The following is a 22,557-nucleotide window of genomic DNA, read 5'->3' on the forward strand; positions in this document are numbered from 1 at the left end:
ATATACATGACAAAAGATTAATTCTGTCGCTCTGAATTCCTGAGAGCTGTATTGTTTCCTTCAATATAAATTTGTACTCAATATCAATTTTACATATGGTTGCCCAAAATAATCATATCAGCTATTTGTCGCCTTGATTGTAACATTAAAATTATCGTGACCAAATGCAGACAGTATAAAGATTGGTGGATTTGTGGGTAGTGTAGAAACTTGTCAAAGGATACAGCAGGATATGGACTGAACATATGGCAGATTGAGTTTAATCTGGCAAAATGTAAGATACTGGAGTTTGGGAGATCAAATTTTAAGGAAAGGATACTGGAAATGGCTGGACTCTGAAAGTCATTGATATACAGAAGGATCTTGGGGTTCAAGTCTATAGCTCCTGAAAGTGGCCATGCAAGTAGATAGGGTGGTATCTAGAGGGTGGTGTCTGGCATGCTTGCCTTATTGGTTGGGGCATTGAGTACAAAAGTCAGGATGTCATATTGCAGCTTTAAGAGACTTCGGTTTTTTAAAACATTAATTCTCAGTTACTGATGGCTGAAATGTTTCCTTCAATATTTGTACTCACTATCTACTTCATATATGGTTGTTCAAACTAACAGCATCATCTATTTGTTAACCTCTATTGTAATTTGAAAAGTACCCTTACTAAAGTTCAGAATCCATGAGGTCAGCCTCAAATTGGGACTTTGGGTTGCTGTCACACTACACACTCTCACTCACACACACGCACACTCATGCAGACCTTCTCTCATCCACACACTTCCACTCATACATATATGCAGACATACACCCCCCCACACTCACACTTATGCACACACCCTCTCACAGGCTGACACCATCACACTCATATACACACACTTTGTCAAGTGTGCACACACACCCAAACACACACATTCGCATATGTACACACACTCCATTCTCTCACTCACACAGACACAGACACATTTACATTTACACACACACACATTTATAGGGTGAATTTGCATTTGCAGAATTATATTTGCAGATACATTCTATTTTGTTCAAAAAGAGCACAATCTGCAGGCAGTCAATCCATGTAATGTTTTATACATTCCTACTTCGGCAATAGAACCAGTCTGACTCAAGTTTGGGATACAGACAGACTCTAACCTCATACCATTAATACATTATCTGATCTGAGATGTCACCCTTTTTTAGATAAAACCTGAAGTCATCTTGAGAACGTGACTTCAAAGAAGTTCTGGGATGCATATATTAATGAACTGAAACCTGCAACCCATTCTAAAGGATGAAAGACTTTACAATCCAGATTTGTTCAATATATCATTCCAGTTGCATGACACTGTAATGTTTCGCTACAAATTCTGTGTCTCATGATCCTGTTTCACAGTTATCTGATGAAGGAGCAGCGCTCTGAAAGCTAGTACTTCCAAATTAACTTGCTGGACCATAATCTGGTGTTGCGTGATTTTTCAGTTGTGGTTGCCACATTACAGGAAGGACGTGGAGGATTCAGAGAGGATGCAGAAGAGGTTGGTCAGAATGTTGTCTCGAGGGTATGAGCTATAAAGAGAAGCTAGAAAAATCTGGGTAGGTTTCTTCTGAGCAGCAGAGGCTGAAGGTTGACTGAATAGAAGACTAACATTTTGAGAAGAGTTGTAGCTCAGGTTGAGGTTCTGGATCCAGGATTTTTCACTGAGCTGGGAGTTCTGTTTTCAGATGTTTTGTCACCATACTAGGTACCATTATCAATGAGCCTCCAGATGAAGCACTGGTGGTGTGGCCCGCTTTCTATTTATGTGTCCACTACATTGGACAAACAGGCAGAAAACTAGCCACTGGGATACATGAACATCAACTAGCAACAAAAGGATATGACCCACTCTCACTAGTATCCTTTCATACAGATGAGAAAGGACACCGCTCCGAGGAAAAGCCAAACAGAGACACAAACGAGAATTCCCAGAAGCATGGTATTCCAATCGGAACTCCATCAAAAAAACACATTGACTTGGATCCAATTTACCACCCCCACAGAAAATGAACAGGAAATGACATCAACCTAAAGAAACCTAAACACATAAATAGAAAGCGGGCCATACCACCAGTGCTTCATCCGGAGGCTCACTGATCATGTTACCTAGTATGGTGATGAAACATCTGAAAGCAAACCTTCCAGTTCAGCCAGTAAACCTTATATCCAGAAGTCTATAAAATTGAGATGCATGGTTAAGGTTGATGGTCAGAATCGTTTTCCAAAAGTTGAAATGTCTAAAACTAAGGGGCATGCATACTTGATAAAAGTTCAAAGACCGAAGGTGCAGTTTCTTTTAACGTAAGGAGTGTTAGGAGTGGAATGTTCTGCCAGGGGTGGTGATGGAGACAGTATTGAAGGGACTTAAAAATAAGCAAATTAACATGCAAGAAGTGGAGGGATATGGACCGAGGGCAGGCAGAAGGGTCTAATTTCATTTGGTGTCAAGTTCGGCACAACATCGTACACCGAAGGACCCGTTTCTGTGCTGTATTGGTCAGGTTCAGATTTAATGCAGTGTATATTTCAGATGAGGATTAATTCAAATTGATAGGAAATGGGTAGCACGCATTGACAATATAGATAAAAATATAAACTTTATTTCCTTGGTGGTGTTTGACTCTTGGTTTGAACATATCTCTCTGGAAACGGAGCTCAATGTGAACCTGACTCAATCCACTCTGTGACTGTGGAAAGGATGTTCTTCGCTCTGACAGCAGTAACATACCTGCAATTTGTTCGAAGCAGCTGGTCACACTTGGCTCTGTACCGAGGGAATATTACATTTGAGTACTTGCCTGGAGGAAGACAGAAGAGATACCTCCTGTAAATCAACATCAGTTTGATTGGCAACATCAATGTAACATTCAGTTAATGAACATTAGGATTTTTTTGTTTAAAGCCAGAAATTTAAAGAGAACCACAGGTCTGATTCCACTCCTGCTCTAAGGTGGTCCTTGTCCATTTTTTTCTTATAATTCTCATTCCATTTCAGTGAAATTCAGAAACTAAACAACACCCAAACAGCTTCATGAATGGGGCCACCTGATGCAAGTGGGTATGTGGACATGTGAGTTTAGTTATTGATCTATGCCTGTCAGTTCCTGTTTGGTGAATGTGTGGGTGTAGTTATCAAACTGTAGCTATCAGTATATGGTAAATATTATTGTCATATTCACACATCATTGACTGGTCTGGTCTCATTGATAACTAGACAATTATAAAAATAATACAGCATCAGTAGAGGGGGGGGGTGCGGCATTCTGTCCATGCCAATGCCAACACACCCAGGTGCTCTTTCTCATCCCACCTTCCTGCCACAGCCCGTAACCTTGCAGTTTACAACACTTGAGTTGCAGTTCCAGAGAAACTTTGTTTAAAAGAAAATGTAAGGTCTCTGCCTGCACCACCAAATCAGGCAGCGAATTCTAGATACCCATCACTCTCTCCTGTAAGACCTTGTGTTTGATTTTACCTTTTGTGCCAAAGGATTTTATGGAGAATGTTGTAAATGTTGGAAACACCATAATTAACTTGGTATAATCTGTTGGGTTTCCAGATTTTTAAGTTATGCAGTATTCTGTTCTCTTTTGTTTGTGTATCATTCAGTAATTTTGTAAATTAAACTGTTTTGTTTAAAACTACTGGTTTGACCAGCTGCATCCCTCCAGGAATATCTTTGTTACACCCGTTTAAAAATAATTTTAAAAATTAGGGTCTGGGTTACTTTCTTTAAATCTTTGGAGAGTATCTGGCCTTTTCCATAACAGACTGGGGGCTGTTTGCAGAATTTATTCTGTAATTCCGATATGGGATTTGGTTTGTTGGACTCAAAGGCAACAAGTAGTAAGTCTTAGTGTCTTTTGTTCCGAGTGTTGAATTTAATAGGTTTAAACAGTGCTTGGAGAAAGTGAGGACTTGCAGATGCTGGAGATCAGAGACTAGAGTGTGGTGCTGGAAAAGCACAGTGGGTCAGGCAGCATCTGAGGAGTAGGAGAATCAATATTTTGGGCATCAGCCCTTCATCAGGAAACATTGCTTGGGATAGCAATGGCTCTTTGAGTCATCAAGAGTTTTCTGGGTCTGGAAGAGGTGACTTCAGATTTTTGCAAAAAGTGATTACGGCCAAGCTGCTGGAATGAGCAGGCAAGCTGGAGCTCAACCTGCCTCCTTCCACGAGGAAAAGGGCGATAATTACAGTAATAGCTCACCATTTAAATTTGCTGGAAACGCCATCAGAATCTTTAGGGATGGCTAACATTCAATTGAAAATGAAGCAACTCGAGTTAGAGGCAAAAGTCAAGGAAAGAGCAACAGAAACAAAACAGTTTGAGTTACGATTAAAAGCAGAAGAGAGGGAGAGGAGAGAGTAAAGGAGAGAGAGGAAAGGAAGAAAGAGGGAGTTTGAACTTTGGTAATTGACACTTAGACAGGAGTTCAAAAATTCACTTCCTGAAGTAATGAGAACTCATGTGGAAGAGCAGAGAGTTAAAACAGCAAGACTGGCATCAGAAATGGCTGATGATTGAGTTGATCAATAAATCAAAATTGGGCTGCCAAAATCAATTTCAATCCATGAGGGATAATAATTGTGCAGAAGAGAAATTCTCGTGTAGAAAGGAAAAAGTAGATCTCGGTGAAAATCACAAAGATAATTTACTTCAGGGTAAAAAGGAAACCCTTGAAGGGGAAACAGAAGTAAAAAAGCTCTGATGTTTTCAAAAAAGTAGGCCACATGAAATCAGTGTTGGTGGGTTTGGAAAAGCACTGAGAAGCCAAATATAGGAAAACAGGAAAAGCCAGTGAATTTTGTTGGAGTGGTAACACTTTGGAGACTAGAAAGCTGCACCAGAATGTACAAGCTGATCGGAGGTTGTTTATGGAGGAAGTGCCAGATCTTCTTAAACCATACACCATGAAGGTAAAGTTTACTCATATAGGCCAGGAGCAGCAGGTAAAGAGGTAACAATATTCAGAGATACAAGAATCCTCTCAATCTGTGATACTAAAAGATGAGGATGTATGTACCTCTGAAGAACTATTGTTAGAAAAGGTGCGAGTAATGGGAATTCACATCGAGACAAGAAATGCTCAATTGTCAGAAGTGAGGTTAGAGTATCCAGTGAAGTTGGGAGAAGTCATAGTAGGAGTACTGGACAAACTCTCAGCTCCAGGAATACAATTTGTCATTGCTAATGATGTTGTTAATTCACCGGTAAGAGTCCTGCCGACTGTGGTTGAAAAGCCAATGGAAATTCAAGCACCTGATCTATTACAGGACACATATCCTGAAATGTTTCCTGACTGTGTGGTAACGAGGTCACAAAGTCACCAGTTGAAACAGGAAAGATCAAAGAGTACATATAAGAAAATTGAAGGGAAATTAGCAGAGACCCTGCTTGATCAGGTAGTTGAGACAAACCAGGAACAGATACATGACAAAGCAGACATCTTTAGCTCAAGTATATTAATTGAGTTACAGCAGAAAGATGAAAATTTAAAGCAATTGTATCAAAAGGCATACACAAAACAGATCCAAATGTATCCCTGATTGTTATTATCTTTAAAATGATGTCTTAATGAGGAAATGGAGAACTTCACATAGTCAGGCAGATGAGAAATGGGCAGAAGTTTATCAAGTTGTATTGCCAGTGGGTTATAGAAAGGACGTGTTGTGAGTAGCGCATGAGCTACCTGTATAGATTGTCTGTTTGAAATTCATATTATTTAATTCTCATCTCTGTGTGTGACAACTATTCAGTAAAGGATGAAACCTGTCCTTCTCAGTCACAGATAAACTCGATGGAAATATGCTTCATCCGGGTTGGAGAATTTGAGCTATATGCAGAGGACGAATAGGCTCGAACTGTATTCCATGGAGAGTGACCTTATAAAAGTTTATAAAATCATAAGGCGCATGGAGAAGTGGTGGAGCCTGGTACAATTACAGAAAGGCATCTGGGTAGGTATAATGAGAAAGCCTTAAAACTTGTCCTTAAATACTTTTTCGAAATGTAATGTTGAATTATAGAACACAAGAAATTAAACACGGTGGGGGAGGGGGATCAAGCCACAAAAGTGGGGACCTCGGATGTGCAGAAGATAAAGAACATCTGTGATAACAGGATGCTCTAAAGCAATTAAGAACATTTGCCTTAACATCAATGAATCTGTGTAAAAGGCACACAGAGTGATAACATTCACTGTTGCTAACTTGTGAAATTAATGATTGTGTTTGATTGTGTTGTCGGAAACTTTGTATCATCTCAGGAGCATGTCAAAAGCCTTGTAATAAGGTCCTATCAATTATAATGGAGTGTGTGTGTGTGTGTGTGTGTTTATGATCATTTTGAGTAGCCAATTATGAAATACAAACTCAATAATGTAATATTGATGAGGCTTTAACTTACGTGGTGTTCTTATACACCATGACTGCCCCACTGTCAATTCTAACTCGTCAGATCTTATGTCTTCTTTGGATTTCAATCACAACCCTGAAAAGAAAGCATGTTAATTCAAGGCTAATGAAACATTTGAAATGTAACCTTTCAGCCACAGGTACAGAATGATTTTGTGTTGAAGATAAAAAGCAGGAGTCTGCTCCTAGCTTAAAAACTATTCTAAACCTAACATTGAAAAGATTCTGACACAATCTGTCATGAAGCCATTTTATGGTCAAAGTTTGCCCTCCTCACTAAGATGCCACTTTGTACAACAATGATATCTGACATGCGAGCTGTGCAAGGTTCCCTTATGACCTCTCCCACTTAGTTTAAACTGGTACCTCTTTATGATAGGGACTTACCTCACCAACAGGCGCCTGACTCACCTGGATCTGTTTTTCCCACCTGATGGATAGCTAAGGGCCTACAGGAGTGATCAGTTTAGCGCACACATACCTGTTAATTAACTTCTCTTCCTTACAAATGATTGCCTTTCAACTGTCTGTCTAATTAAGAACATGCAGTGATTTTTTATAAAACTTTGTAAAAAAAGAAACCTGTTTGAGACAGAAGCCTGTGAGGGCCTTTAAATGAAAAGCTGGTATCCTTCTTTTCTAAGGTTTTAGAACCTCATCTAGCCTGGCTTATAGGTGTTAATGTTACATTGTAACAGTGATGCTATTTGTAAATAAAGGGGAAGGCTAAAATTAAACTGTTTGTAAGAGGTTTTTATTCCAGACTACCAAAGAGTCTAGACTCCCCTCCAGGACTAACCAAAGAGGCTGATAGGTCTGAGTTCACAAAGGATTCCTTGGGCCATCTCAAATCTGTACTTTAACAATATGCATAGGAAGGGTTAAGAGAGAGATGGGCTAAGTGCTGGCAAATGGGACCAGATTAGGTTAGGATATCTGGTCGGCATGGACAAGTTGCACCGAAGGGTCTGTTTCCACACTATACGTCTCTGTGGCTCGACGACTCTCCGGTAACTCTTGCCCTGTCGGTGAGCACAGTTTCCTTCCGTCGCTATACTTACCCCCTTCTTCATGGATGATTGTTGAAACGATGCAACAATGTGGCCTATTTGCCTATTTTCATTGTAACTTTGAAAATGCCCTTAATAACTGCAGATTTTAATGTTGTTCCTGAATGTGTATTTTGGATGAGGATTCAGTTTTTCTATCTTCAACATTGATGTGTAAACGTCAATGGGCTACACACCTTCTGTTTGTTAGAGGCAGCTGGTCACTCTTTGCTTTGAACTGAGGAAGTATTACAGTGTCTTAGTCCCTCAGGTGTTTTTCTGGAGGAAGACACAGGGACACCACCTGTAAATCAACATGAGGCTAGTCTGGCAAGATTGAACTGATCATTGTCACATTCATTGTATCTTCATTCGGATGTGTGTTGTCTTTTTCTTTAACACCAACAACTTAACCAGAATCACGGATCTGATTCCATTGTTGCCCTGAGCTGCTCCTTGTCTGGGGATTGTGTTTGTTTTTCATATGATTTAATACCAGTTGATTCGGAGATGCTGGTGTTGGACTGGGGTGCACAATGTTAAAAATCACACATCAGGAGCTTCCAAAAAAACCGTTGGACTATAACCTGGTGTTGTGCGATTTTTAACTTGATACCAATTGAGTGAGATCCAGAAACTGAGCAACAACTGCCGGCACCATGAATGAATGAGAGTACTCAACCACCAGGATGCTTACACAGTTCAATATCCAACTCCCCAACTACCTGTTGGAAAGATGAAAAGCGGCGCTATTTCTAATGTTTTTACCAAGATCTCAGTTGTATGTTCTTTTACAACAATATCACATTCCTACAGTTGGTCCACACAACCTCAAGAAAGAGGTTGCCTCAAACACTTTTACAATTGTATTTTACGATATATTCTTCCTCTGCTCCCACAGACAGTAACATCTGCTCTGCTCCCCCCCCCCCCCCCCCCCCCCCTCCCCCCTCCTGTTCTTTTTCTGAGGGTGGTAAATTGGATCCAAGTCAATGTGTTGATGGAGTTCCGGTTGGAACGCCATGCGTGTAGGAATTCTCATTCATGTCTGTGTTTGGCTTGTTGGAGGATGGATGTGTTGTCGCAGTCAAAGTGGTGTCTTTGTTCAACTGAATGTAAGGATACTAGTGAGAGTGGGTCATTTTGTGGCTAGTTGATGTACATGTATCCTGGTGGCTAGTTTTCTGCCTGTTTGTCCAGTGTAGTGGACTCATATCCACAAGTCTCTATAATTGAGATGCATAGTTAAGGTTGATGCTCAGAATCTTTTTCCAGGAGTTGAAATGTTTAAAGCTAAGAGGCATGCAGATAAGGTGACAAGGGAAAAGTTCAAAGGAGACATACGGGGCAGTTTCTTTTAAACATAGAGAATGGTAGGAGTGGAACGCACTGCCAGGGGTGGAGATGGAGGCAGATACGATAAGGGTATTGAAAGGACTTTTAGGTAAGCAAATGAATATGCAAGAAATGGAGGGTTATGGACCAAGGGAAGGCAGAAGGAATTAATTGCATTTTGGCGGCATGTTCGGCACAATATCGTGGGTTGAAGGACCCGTTCCTGTCCTGTACGGTTCGATGTTCAGATGTTAACACAGTGTATATTTTGGATGAGGATTCATTCAAGTTGATTGAAACTGGGTAGGATGCATTTAGAATAGAGGTTCAATTCCCACCTCAGGCGACTGACTGTGTGGATTTTGCACGTTCTCCCCGTGTCTGCATGGGTTTCCTCCGGGTGCTCCGGTTTCCTCCCACAGTTCAAGGATGTGCAGGTCAGATGAATTGGCCATGCTAAATTGCCCGTAGTGTTAGGTAAGGGGTAAATGTAGGGGTATGGGTGGGTCGCGCTTCGGCGGGGCAGTGTGGACTTGTTGGGCCGAAAGGCCTGTTTCCATACTGTAAGTAATCTAATCTAATCAAAACATCCACACAGCTTCGTGAACGGGACTACCTGATGCAAGTGGGTATGTGGATACGTGAGTTTAGTTAATAATTTAGTTCCGGCTTGGTGAATGTGAGAGTGTAGTTATCAAAATGTAATATTAATTATATGGTCAATATGTTTACATATTCACACTGCAGAGACTGGCAGGGTCTAAATGATAACTATCGAATCATAAAAATAATAGAGGTGCAGTTCCAAGGATTTGTGTTTAAAAGAGTTTAGCGTCTCTGCGTGCACCACCAAATCAAAGTTAAAAATCACACAACACCAGGTTATAGTCCAACAGGTTTACTTGGAAGCACTAGCTTTCATAGCACTGCTCCTTCATCAAGTGATTGTGGAGTGTAAGGTTGTAAGACACAGAATTTATAGCAAACATTTCGAGTGTGGTGTAACTGAAATTATATATTGAAAAAGACCCGAATTGTTTGTTAAGTCTCTCCTCTTTAAGAATCATGACCAACAAATCAGGCAGCGAATTCTAGATACCCATCACTAAGCATAAAACACATTTTTCCTCGCATCTAATTCTACAGCCACTTGGTTAGAGTCAACGATCCCTGCTGTTTGAACTCTCTGCCAAAGGAAACAGGTTCCTCTAATCTCTCCCTGTCACTATTTAGTGAAAAATCGCACAAAACCAGGTTGTAGTTCAACTGGTTTATTTGGAAGTACTAGCTTTTGGCGTTCAGCTCCTTCATTAGTAGCTCACTATTTAGTATTCCTTTATCATGGCACCTCCGTTCCAAAGAATATAATCCCAACCTCTCCAATTAGTCCCGATAGCTACAATTAACCAGAACTGGCAACATTCTAGTTTAGAGTGTTGCTGGAAAAGCACAGCAGTTCAGGCAGCATCCGAGGAGCAGGAAAATCGACGTTTCAGGAATTTGATCATCCAGCTCCGCCTCCAGCCCCAACTGTATCTGGGATTGAACCTTTTCTCCCTAAAGCTGACTGTTCCTGAGTAGAGGAGTGCATGCGTGAGACCCCCCGGCGAATCTCCCTCTGTCTCGGTATTCATAAGCCTCGTCGTTGGGGAATGGGAAAGATTTGTCGCCAAGAGATCGACTACTTACTTGCGGACATTGGTATCATATTTTAGGAAGTGCATAGGAGCTGACTCAAGCATTAATAGGGAAGTCAGTTAAACACGAAAATCACAGACAGCGGCAGTCAACTTCCAAATACTGAGCTCTCCGGTGATCGCAGATTTTGTTACAATAAATTCCAGAATTTAACTAATGGGGGATGGGATAGAATTGGCGCCAAAAGATCAACGGCTCATTTCCAAATTTGAAAAATCCACTAACATGTAGAAAAGACCGCGAAATCACAAAAAAGGTTATGTGATTTACACACGAAAGAACTGAAACAATCACTGTATTCTAACAGATGAAAGGCTTAACAGACAATCAATTTTTCAATGTATAATTTCAGTTACATCACACTAAATTTTTGCTATAAATTCTGTGTTAGGATTGAGCCCTCCACTACCACCTGATGAAGGAGCGACGCTCCGAAAGCTAGTGTGCTTCCAGTTCAACCTGATGGACTATAACCTGGTGTTGTGTGATTTCATTGTGGCATAGACAGTCTCACACGGGACAGCTTACACCTTACAGGCATTATCAGGGCCAACGTCACACCAGTTGTTCAAGTTCACTTGAGAATGTAATATTAGACGTTCTGCGATTAATATTTGTTAAAATTGAAACCAACATGGTCATTCTAATAAGGTTAGAGACTAACAAACAATCCAGGTTTTTTTAATATATAGTTTCGGTTACATCACACTGTAAACTTTTGCGAAAAATTCTGTCTTACGATCTTATATTCTACAAGCACGTGATGCAAGGTCCGAAAGCTCGGGCATACAAATAAATTTGTTGGGCTTCAAGTTGGTGTTGCGTGATTTTTAACTTTATACACGCCAGTCCAACATCAAGCATCTCCAAACCATAAGTGTTCAATAACAAGGCGATAGTAATTAACTGATCTCAAGTTCAAAGTTCAAGCTTCTCCATATTAAAAGTAAAATAAACCCAACCGGGATGACGGTGTAGCTCCTTTCACAGATGCTGGGAGTGGCTCTGAAAAGAGCCTTTGGGTTGTCAGATTCAAGAATACTCTCTTCACTTTTTAGCGGCTCCAGCAGCGGCGGTTTTCTTGGGCAGCAGCACGGCCTGGATATTAGGCAGCACCCCGCCCTGAGCGATGGTCACCCCTCCCAGCAGCTTGTTGAGCTCCTCGTCGTTGCGCACGGCCAGCTGTAGGTGCCTGGGGATGATGCGGGTCTTCTTGTTGTCCCGGGCCGCGTTGCCGGCCAGCTCCAGGATTTCAGCCGTCAGATACTCCAGCACCGCAGCCAGATAGACCGGCGCTCCGGCACCCACACGCTCGGCATAGTTACCCTTTCTCAGGAGCCTGTGAACACGGCCCACCGGGAACTGCAGGCCAGCACGGGACGACCGAGACTTCGCCTTGGCGCGACCTTTCCCACCGCCCTTTCCTCTTCCAGACATAGTCACAAATTCACACAAACACTTCCAGAGAGAGTATTACACTCCGCCCACATCGCGGCCTCTTATACCTTCGGGAGGGATGGTGGGGCGGCCGTTTCTGATTGGTCCCATTGTTCAGCCCCTCCTAATGTTGTTCCAATTCCCAATCAGATATCTGCCCCATTCCCCAATCCGGAGAGGGCACGGGGAGGGGGGCGGAAAGAACCGGCGCCAAATCATCAACCGCCTTCTTTACAATTTGAAAAGCCCGCCAATTTACAAACAAAGGAATGTCTTTTATATTGAAAAATGAAGTACAAAAAAAAAGAAGCAAGTTTTTATAAAATACTCGTGTCTTTTAATTTTAGTTTAAAAATGTATACTTCACTCGATCTGTCTCTCCCTCATTTGCCGACCTGTATCCGTCCATTTCTGATCTTGAGTGGGTAATTTTCTGAACCTTAAGAAGCTGAAACGAAACAGGCCAGACTCTGCAGTCTACACTTGACTTCTCACTTCACATTTCAGTAGCACTCCGGCATCCTGATAAATCAGCACACAACATTCTTCCGGCTCAGTATCGATGGTGAACACGATGTTTAGACGATATTTTAAAGCTGTCCTCCCTTATTGCTGTCGCTCTCAGATTCAGCAAAATCATCACATTTCAATCCGGCAGCTGTTTTGGCGTTCTCTTCGTTCACTGGCATGTGAGAGAGCAAATATCTCAACATTTCTAACTTTCAGATCAAATGTGTTTTTTTACTCCATCCCTGTTATATCACAGTGACTTGTAATTGAATCTGTCAGTATGTGATCTGTGAGCACACCGTAAGATAGAGATAAAGTGAAAGGTGAATGATGCCTCTCATTTCTGACATGCAATTGCAGGGTATATACACTACAGTTATTAATTTCTTTCAGGCTTGTGTCAGTTTAAATGTCTCAAGGCAGAAGGCAATAAGAAAAAGGAGAAGTCAGTGACATTTTTATCTGCCTGTGTGTACTCAGCTCTGAGAATACGTGAGTGTTATCAAAATGTTTTTTGAAAGAACATGAGAACTTTGTTTTAAATCTATACCCGTTACTTTCTCCAATATGAATGTTTGAGTGCAGTTTTCAATCTGTCCCTGACAGTTTCAACTAAATGAATGGAGGAGTGCATTTGAAAGTATCTTTCAGTGTGTGTGCTGTGAGTAAATGAGTGTACTTATAATATTTGGCTCTGTTTAGCATGACATTTGCCAGAAACTGCAGGAGCAGTTTTTACTTCAAGTCTCTGTTGCTCAACATGAATAAGATTTTATCTATTGCCATCCAAGTCAGGGGAGCATGATGGCACACCGGTGCCAGGGACGCAGTTTCAATTCCAGCCTTGGCTCATTGTGCAAATTGCACACAGACATGCTCCCAATGTCTGCTTGGTTTGGATACAACATGGGGTAAACCCTTTGCGAATTTAAAACCAGCAACACTGAAAAGATTTATCCCATGCAGTAATCTGTGAAAATTTGACAGGCCTAGAACCAGTTAAAGTAAAGATTAACAGCTTTATTTATTAAAGTATAACAGAGAGTGATTAACTAACAAGTATTTACAACTCCTTCCTCTAACCTATCTTCTATAATACTAGCCCGATAGAACTTCTGATTAAGATTTACAAAACAAAGCTGCTTATCTTAAAACCAGGCAGCTTTTGGTTCTTTTCTGTATTCGGGTTGTCTTTTGTTCTTCTTGGGGATTGTGCTTCACAGGCCACTGATCGATAAAGGTACCTTTAAAAGAGCTAATCTTCATGGAGTGTTTTTACATGCTGGTGGCTTGGCAATTTGCCTCCCAACTGTTCAATTTTCCCCAGTCTTACAACTCCACAGCTTCAGATGTGTCATTGGCTTTTAAGATTGTCAATATACTCAATTCAAACTGGATTGGAATTTGATATTTTTGGGCTATAATTTCAACTGAGTGCCTGGAGACAAAAATATTTGAATTCAACCAAACAGCTACTTGGCTTGTTCGACCAAATGTTACCTTGTTTTTTTTTGGAACACTTGGTGATGTCTGGTAGTTCTACTGGCTGATAACTTTCTTAAAAGGTACAGTACACCCACATCTTCATAACAGTTCCCTCTTGGTGCTCTAGTTTCCTTTCACAGTCCAAACATGTGCAAGTTAGTTGGATTAGCCATGGTAAATTGCCCTGCAATATTCAACAATGTTCAGACTAGGTGGGTTAACTATGGTAAAGATGCACAGGGGTAGGATGGGGTCTATATCTGGGTGGTATGTGCTTTGGCAAGTTGTTGCAGGCCGATGGATCGAATGACCTCTATCTGCACTGGAGAAATTCTACATACTGTGAATAAAAGTGAGACTTTTTAGACCATTGGCAGTCTCTGTCACTCTAAAGCAGTTTGGATAATTTCCACAACTTTTATTCAATGGTAAGTTTATGATTGTAAGGTATTTTCTGGATTGGTCAGTCTCTGGTCTGAATGTGTACTTTGAATTTATTGTTCACATGTTTATAACAAGACCAGTATGAGAGTTTCTTCATTCTGTGTCCAATAATAATGTCTGGGTATTTGTTTAAATGTTTACCTTTTCGTGTCAATGTTTGATTTCCCTTTGGACCATTTGAAAACAAAGTAGGTGTTCAGTCATTTTGTCTGAGATGTGTTCGGTTTTCTTTTTGTGGAATCAAATTAAATTGCAATATTTGTTTCAATCTGGCACTTGGCCTGCTATTTAATTCCTCCAGTTTGGATAAAAAGAATTGATACATGAATTACATACAGTCAGAGAGTCAGACAGCATGTTTAACCCATGGTGAGATAATTGGATGAATAATTAGTCTGGATTTTTACTTACTTCTTTCCCTACTTAAGTGGAGTACATTGTGAACATGCAATAGGTTCAGTATTTCTAATAAACAAGTAGAATTTACTTTTTGACCAAGGTGATAACATGCATTTAAAATCTATAGGAAGTTCACTTGTACACTGGGGCTGACACACTCACACACTATCGTGGAAAACTTGTTTAATGAAATGCTAGTTCTCCCAACTGCGAGATCTTAGAGGTCATGACTTTTCCATTTTTGCCAATAGAACTATTAACCTGACAGTATTTCTGTACTTTGCAAGTTATTCTGTACCCATTGTGTATTGGCACCATCTCCATCTTTGTTATGTCCAGAAATTGTCATGTTCCTTCAAGTCCTTCCTTACATGAATACGGACAATAACTAGTGCAGTCTGCAACTGTTTGTTCTTCTGTGAGTGCAGAACTCATCTTGTTTCTTCCATTCACTTGTAAGGTTTGTGGACTTGGGAAGTACTCTCTACCTATCAGTCTGTGCTATTCAATGGGACGGTGGATACAGCTTATTGTCCTTCAAAACTCTGCTCAGACATGACAGACTGTGAACAGATTACAGCCATATTGACTAGTGAAAAACTTGGAAACTAAAATTTAATGTTGACTCCGCGTGCTGTTGTGAACATGCATTGATTTTTAGATTAGATTAGATTCCCCACAGTGTGGAAACAGGTCCTTCAGCCCAACAGGTCCACACTGACCCTCCAAAGAGTAACCCACCCAAACCCCTTTTCCCTCTGAATTATGCACCTAATTGACAACTTAAGCATGGCCAATTCACCTGACCTACACATCTTTAGAATGTGGGAGGAAACCAGAGCACCCAGAGGAAATCCACACAGACACAGGGAGAATGTGCAAACTCCACACAGACGGTCACCCGAAGTTGCAATCGAACCTGGGACTCTGATGATGTGAGGCAACAGTGTTAACCACTGAGCCACTGTGCCAAAAGATTTTTGAAAGAAACAATTGTTATGATCCAGCAAGGATGCCTACACTCGATTAATCCTGCTTCAATCTTCCTGCATTGTGTTACTGAGCAGTTTAAGTGTTTGCTGTCAAGTGAACAGCCAGTTAGCGAAGGAGAGAGTTTCAGTTCATGTTTCCTGAAGTGAATGGGAAAGATCTTATTTTCTTTGACTGTATCTGTAGTATTCACAGACAAGTAAAACCACAACACATCATCACAGAAAGGATCTGTGCTGATCTTCAGAGTCAAGGAGGTAAAAGCAGTGGACTTTTGCAACTCTAATAGTGCGGAATCTAACTGGGAATAATGATATAAGGTGTGGCCTTCAGAGAGTCATACAGTTATACAGCACAGAAACAGATCCTTTGGTCCAAGCTGTTATTGCTGACCAGAGATCCTGATCTGACCTTGTCCCATTTAACTTAAGATCTCACGACACCAGGTTTATATGGGAGCACTAGCTTTCAGAGCGATGAAGGCACTGAAAGTGCACTGAAAACTAGTGCTTTCAAATAAACCTGTTGTCTGAGAAACTGGTGTTGTGTGATTTGTAACATTGTCCACCCCAGTGCAATGCTGGCACCTCCAAATCATGGCTAGTCCCATTTGGTGCATATCTCTCTAAACTGTTCCTATTCTTGTCCATATCCAGGTGCCTATAAAAGGTTGTAATTGTAGCCACCACCTCCACTCCCTCTAGTAGCTCATTCCATACAAGCACCACCCTCTATGTGATAAAGTAACCCCTCAGGTCCTTCTTAAATCCCTTCTCCACAAATTAAACCTGTGCCCTCTATTTTTGCACACACCCATACTCTAAAAAAGACAAAAAGACCTTGGCTATTCACCCTATCATGCCCCTCATGATTTTCACAACCTACATAAAGGTCACACCTCATTCTCTGACAGTCCAGGGAACAAAGCAACAGCCTGTTCAACCTTTCCCTATAACTCAAAACCCCCAGTCCTGGCAATGAAGCATACTGATGAGAGGAGAGCAGTTGACGTGATTTACATGTACTTCAGTCAGGCCGTTGTCGGAGCATAACCCCAGACCGGGGATGAAAGTCTCAGCAGGCAGGCAGTATTCAGGAAAGTGGTAGGTGGATAGTGCAGGCAGACGGCCTCCGAGAGGACAAAAGACTGTCCTCCGAGACTGGCCTCAGAATAGAGATCTATGACACACTCTGATTTTATAATAAAAAGAAATATTTTTATTAAACTTTCTGATAACAATCACATACAACTTTATTCCGATGTTCCTCTCTCTTACTTTGCATATCCTATTCAATTAGATACCTAATCAATGATGGGCGTCTCTATGGACTGTCCCAGGATCCCCTGACCTCTCAGAATTTAGCGGACATTGTAATCTCTCGGTCTTGTGATCTTTCTATGCATCCTATTCATTCATATTCCAAAGTTATATGCGATACACCTTCAGGTTTCTCTCAGACTAGCTTGTCTCTCAGGATAGTTTGAATGCTGTTATTCATTGTATTCCATTTTATCAAGTTCAATTGTTCCTCTGATATAATTCGGGCAATGGGGAATATATGAAGAAAAAAAACAAAGGACAGCTTGTTTTGACTTACTTGCCATAGACTTGTAATTTTAATTTTTGTTATAAAAAGTTAGTTACAAAGTGTGAAGTAATTTATTTGCCCCAACTGTTAACACGTGGAGTTTGCACGTTCTCCCCGTGTCTGCGTGGGTTTCCTCCGGGTGCTCCGGTTTCCTCCCACAGTCCAAAGATGTGCAGGCCAGGTGAATTGGCCATGCTAAATTGCCTATAGTGTTAGGTAAGGGGTAAATGTAGATGTAGGGGTATGGGTGGGTTACGCCTCGGCGGGGTGGTGTGGACTTGTTGGGCCGAAGGGCCTGTTTCCACACTGTAAGTAATCTAATCTAATCTAATTTAATCTAATCTAAAAAAACTTTGTGATTAATGGGCTGTGAGCAATCTATTCTGTTCTGGCCATAAGAGAAGGCATTACCTAAAGTAACTAACCTTCACTTCCAGGTTTAAATGCTTCTTTTCCACTTCATGCTTTGGTATTATGCACCTATTTTTCATGCTGAAAACTACTGTGATGATGCTAAGACTCTTTGCAAGAATTTTTCTTAATATTCAAACTTACTTCAAGAAACTGAATACTATAAGATAACTTTAGCTGTTGCACCCTCAGCTGTTTTAGGGGATTAATGGGCTGTAACTATCACCTGGTGATTATTCATTAACTGGGACAATTACCCTTTCATTTAATGTGGCTGGAGTTACTCATTTACCGGACCTTCGGTCTGCTTGTCAGAACGGTTTCGAATGGGAACAGGCTGGGTCCTTGGAGTGGCTTGTTCAATGGTATCATTTTGCCTTACTGTGTGTGAGCGGGCTGTATGGCTTAGTTTCTACCTGCCATTCTGTTTCACATCCTGCTGTTTAATTCTACTTTACACTTACACACCGGTTTGTGTCAATAGACATGGGCCACTCTATTCTGGCAGGTACAGGCCACCCTGACAGCCCTAGACAAAGTCCCATATAAAAGACTGGTCCAAGATTGGCTCTTGGAGTCTTAAGCAAACTGGATCTGAAATTATCTTGCAGACAGGATGCAAACTATAATGGTGGAGGGCTGTGTTTGTGATTGGAAGCCTGTGACTGGTGGTGTATCACAGGGATCAGTGCTAGGACCCTTGCTGCTTGTTATGTACGTATTAACAATTGGATGTGAATGTAGAATGTATAACGAGTATGCCTGCGGATGACTTTTTCATGTGGAAGTATTAAATGTTTCAGTGCAGTCTTGGTATGCAAAGGACCTGTTTCTGTGCTATATTGTGCTCTATGACATGAAAGTTGGTGGTGTTGTTAAGTGAGGGGGATGGTCTCAGGCTACAGAATGAGGACATTGGGCAGAGCAATGGCAGATGGAATTTAATCCTAATAAATGTGAGGTAATCTGGGAGGTCTAATAAAGGGAAAGAATTACACAATGGAGGATTGGTCCTGAGGGAATACCAGAAGGTGTCAACATAGGCAGACAGGCTGCTGAAGGCGGCATACAGAATGCTTTCCGGAGCTGTCGAATATAAGAGCAAGGAAGTCTTATTCCAACTTTATAAAACAGATCAAATACTGTGTGCAGTTGTGATTGCCACACAATTAGAAGGATGGGATTGACTGGAGAGGATGCAGTGGGTTGGAAAGACTCAGTTAAAAGAGGAGACCGTATGAGCTGGGTTTGGTTTCCTTGGAGCAGAGGAGGTTGAGGGAAGATCTGACTGAGATATACTAAATTGTGAAAGATACAGACAGAGTAGATTGTGAGAATCTCTCTCCACTTGGCAGATGTGCCTAAGACCAGAGGGCACAAGTTGAAGTTGTGGGGAAAGCAGTTTAGAGGAGACCTGAGAAAAATATTTTGACCTAGATGGTGGGTAAAGTTTATAATGTGCTGCCTGAGAGTGTGATGGAATACTCTCACAGCATTTAAGCAGCATCAGGATATGCCCTTAAGAAACCAGGGCATAGTCAGCTACTGGCCAAGTGCAGATAAATAGGATGAATGTAGTTTGGTGTTTGTTGGACATCATGGACATGTTGGGCTGAAGGGTCTGTTTCTATGCTGTTTGACTCTATATTGCTATAACATCCTTGTAAATCTTTTCTACAGCAACTCAGTTTAACAACATCCTTCCTGGAGAAGGGTGATGAGCATTGTATGGAATCTCATAAAAATGGCATCACTAATGTCCTGTACAGCCACCAAATGACATCCCAACTCCTACACTCAATGTTCTGACCAATGAAGGAAAGCATGCCAAACGCTTTCTTCACTGTCCTGTCTACCTGTGGCTCTACTTTCAAGAAAATCTGCAGCTGCAACCCTCAGTCTCTTTGTTCAGCAACACTTGCCAAGGCCCCACCATTAAGTGTATAAGTCCTGCCCTGGTTTGTCTTAATCAAAATCTAACACCTCACATGGCGGCATGGTGGCACAGTGGTTAGCACTGCTGCCTCACAGCGCCAGAGACCCGGGTTCAATTCCCACCTCAGGCGACTGACTGTGTGGATTTGCACGTTCTCCCAGTGTCTGCGTGGGTTTCCTCCGGGTGCTCCGGTTTCCTCCCACAGTCCAAAAAATGTGCAGGTTAGGTGAATTGGCCATGCTAAATTGCCCGTAGTGTTAGGTAAGGGGTAGATGTAGGGGTATGGGTGGGTTGCGTTTTGGCGGGTCGGTGTGGACTTGTTGGGCCGAGGAGCCTGTTTCCACACTGTAAGTAATCTAACTAATGATTGACATGTATCTAAATGAAACTGAATCTGTCACTTCTTGGCCCATTGACCCACCTGATCAAGGTCAGAATTAGTTTTTTTTTGTCAGTGCACAGTGATATAATTACTTGAAGTAAAGGTAGGTATTAATTACCCTGCACTGTATTGTGATCATGCTCACCATCATTGGGACACTTGTGTGGCTCTACAGAGAGGAGGAGGAATTTTCTCTCATTCAGTGGTGAAAATTGGAAGAACCAAACTAAATTTTTTTGAAGAATGAAATTTTTGAATTCTTCTCATAAGAAGAAAAATGAGTAGCTTTAATAATCTACGTTATCTTGTGGGGAGTTACCAAGACGTAGTCACACCTCAGGTACAAGAAAAATGGCCAATGGGTTACAGTCAGGGGACTGAAAGGGAATCAGTAGACAGTGCAGGGATCCACTGTGGCCATTCCCCTTAATAACAAATATACTGTTTTGGATACTGTTGATGGGCGGGGGCGGGGGGAAGAGAACTTACCAGCTGTAAGTCACAGGGTACAGGTCTCTGGCACAGAGTCTGTCCCCGTTGTCCTGTTGGGGGGTGGGGGAAAGGGGAAAGAGTGCATTTGTCATTGGGTTCTCCATAGTTAAAAGGGACAGAAAGGAAATTCTGTGGGAATGAGAGAGACTCATGGTTGGCGTGTTGCCTCCCAGGTGCAAGGGTTCGAGATGTCTCAGATATGGAGGGGGAGGGGGAAATATCCAAAGTCCTGGTCCACATACACACTGACAACAGAAGTAGGAAAAGGGATGGGGATTTAAGGCAGAATGTCAGGGAGCTAGGGTGGAAGCTTGGAGCTAGAACAAACAGAGTTATCTCTGGTTTGTTGCCCGTGCCATGTGCTAGCGAGGATAGAGAGAGAGGGAGAGAGGAGTTGAACACATGATGAAGGGGATAGTGTGGGAGCGAGCATTTCGGATACCTGGATAATTGGGGTAGGTGAGACTTCTACAAACATAGTGGTCTGTACCTGAAGCAAAGTAGTACCAATATCCTGGAAGAAGTTTGCTAATGCTCTTCGGGAGAGTTTAAACGAATTCAGTAGGGGAATAGGAACCTAAATTGTGGTTACCGTGTCCAGAGGTTGAGCATAGTCAGGTCAGAAATATGGTTTCAATGTCACAAGTGTGCACTGGCAAGCAGGAAGGTGGTTTGAAGTGTGTCTACTTCCAACATCAGGAGAATCTGGAATAAGGTTGGTGAACTTGAAGCATGGGTTTGTACCTGGGACTTTAATGTTGTGCCATTTCGGAGACATGGATTGAGCAGGGACAGGAATGGTTGTCATAGGTTCCCAAATTTTGATGTTTCAGTAAGAACAGAGAAGACAGTAGAAGAGGGGGGGGGGGGGGGGGGTATGGCATTGTCAGTCAAGGACAGTATTATGTTGGCAGAAAGGATGTTTGAGGACTTGTGTAATGAGGTAGTCTGGGCTGAGGTTAGAAACAGGAGAGGACAGGTCACCCTGTTAGGAGCTTTCTATAGGCCACAGAATAGTTCCAGAGTCATAGAGGAAGGGCTTGTAAAGATGATTCTGGATAGGAGTGAGTGTAACAGGGTAGCTGTTATGGGGGACTTTAACTTTCAAAGTATTGACTGGAAATACTATAATTTGAGTACTTCAGATGGATCAGTTTTTTTGTCCAGTGTGTGCAGATGGCTTTCCTGACACAGTATGTAGACAGGCCACAATGGATTTGGTACTGGGAAATGAACCCAGTCAGGTGTTAGATTTGGAGGTAGGTGAGCACTTTGGTGAGAGTGACCACAATTCAGTTATGTTTACTTTAGCAAAGGAAAGTATGTACTGCAGGGCAAGATTTATAACTGAGGGGAAAAGGCAATTATGATGCAATTCGGTGAGATTTATGATTTATTGGATGGGGTAGGAAACTGTAGGGGATCGGCACAATTGAAATGCGGAGCTTATTCAAGGACAGCTACTGCGTCAGGCAGGCAGGAAGTGGATGAGTGAGGGAGCCCTGGTTTACTAAGGAAGTTGATCTCTTGTCAAGAAGAAGAAGGCTTATGTTACGATGAGATGTGAAGGCACCATTAGGACGCTTGAGAGTTACAAGCTAGCCAGGAATGACCTATACAGAGAACTAAGAGGAGCCAGGAGGGGACAAGAGAAGTCTTTGGCAGACAGGATCAAGGAAAAACCGAAAGCTTTGTATAGCTATATCAGGAACAAAAGAATGACTAGAATTAGATTCGGGTCAGTCAATGACAGGAGTGGGAAGTTGTGCGTGGAGTCCGAGGAGATAGAAGTGCAAAATGAATATTTTTAAAATCGGTATTCACACTGGAAAAAGACAATGGTGTTGACGAGAATACTGAGTTACAGGCTACTAGACGAGATGGGATATTGGTTCACAAGGAGGACATGTTAGCAATTCTGGAAAGTGTGAAAATAGATAACCCCCTGGGCCAGAT

At 41.7% G+C, this 22,557-nt stretch overlaps 1 protein-coding gene and 1 pseudogene across 8 annotated transcripts in view; one reads left to right on the top strand and one right to left on the bottom strand.

The window, feature by feature from the left end:
• Positions 1–22,557, top strand: part of LOC140470704 (histone H2A-like) — a 149,458-nt gene that overhangs the window by 39,656 nt on the left and 87,245 nt on the right. The window lies entirely within an intron of this gene.
• LOC140470671 (histone H2A-like) lies at positions 11,191–11,980 on the bottom strand (annotated as a pseudogene).

Source organism: Chiloscyllium punctatum, chromosome 52 (assembly GCF_047496795.1).
Source record: "Chiloscyllium punctatum isolate Juve2018m chromosome 52, sChiPun1.3, whole genome shotgun sequence".
NCBI lineage: Eukaryota > Metazoa > Chordata > Chondrichthyes > Orectolobiformes > Hemiscylliidae > Chiloscyllium > Chiloscyllium punctatum.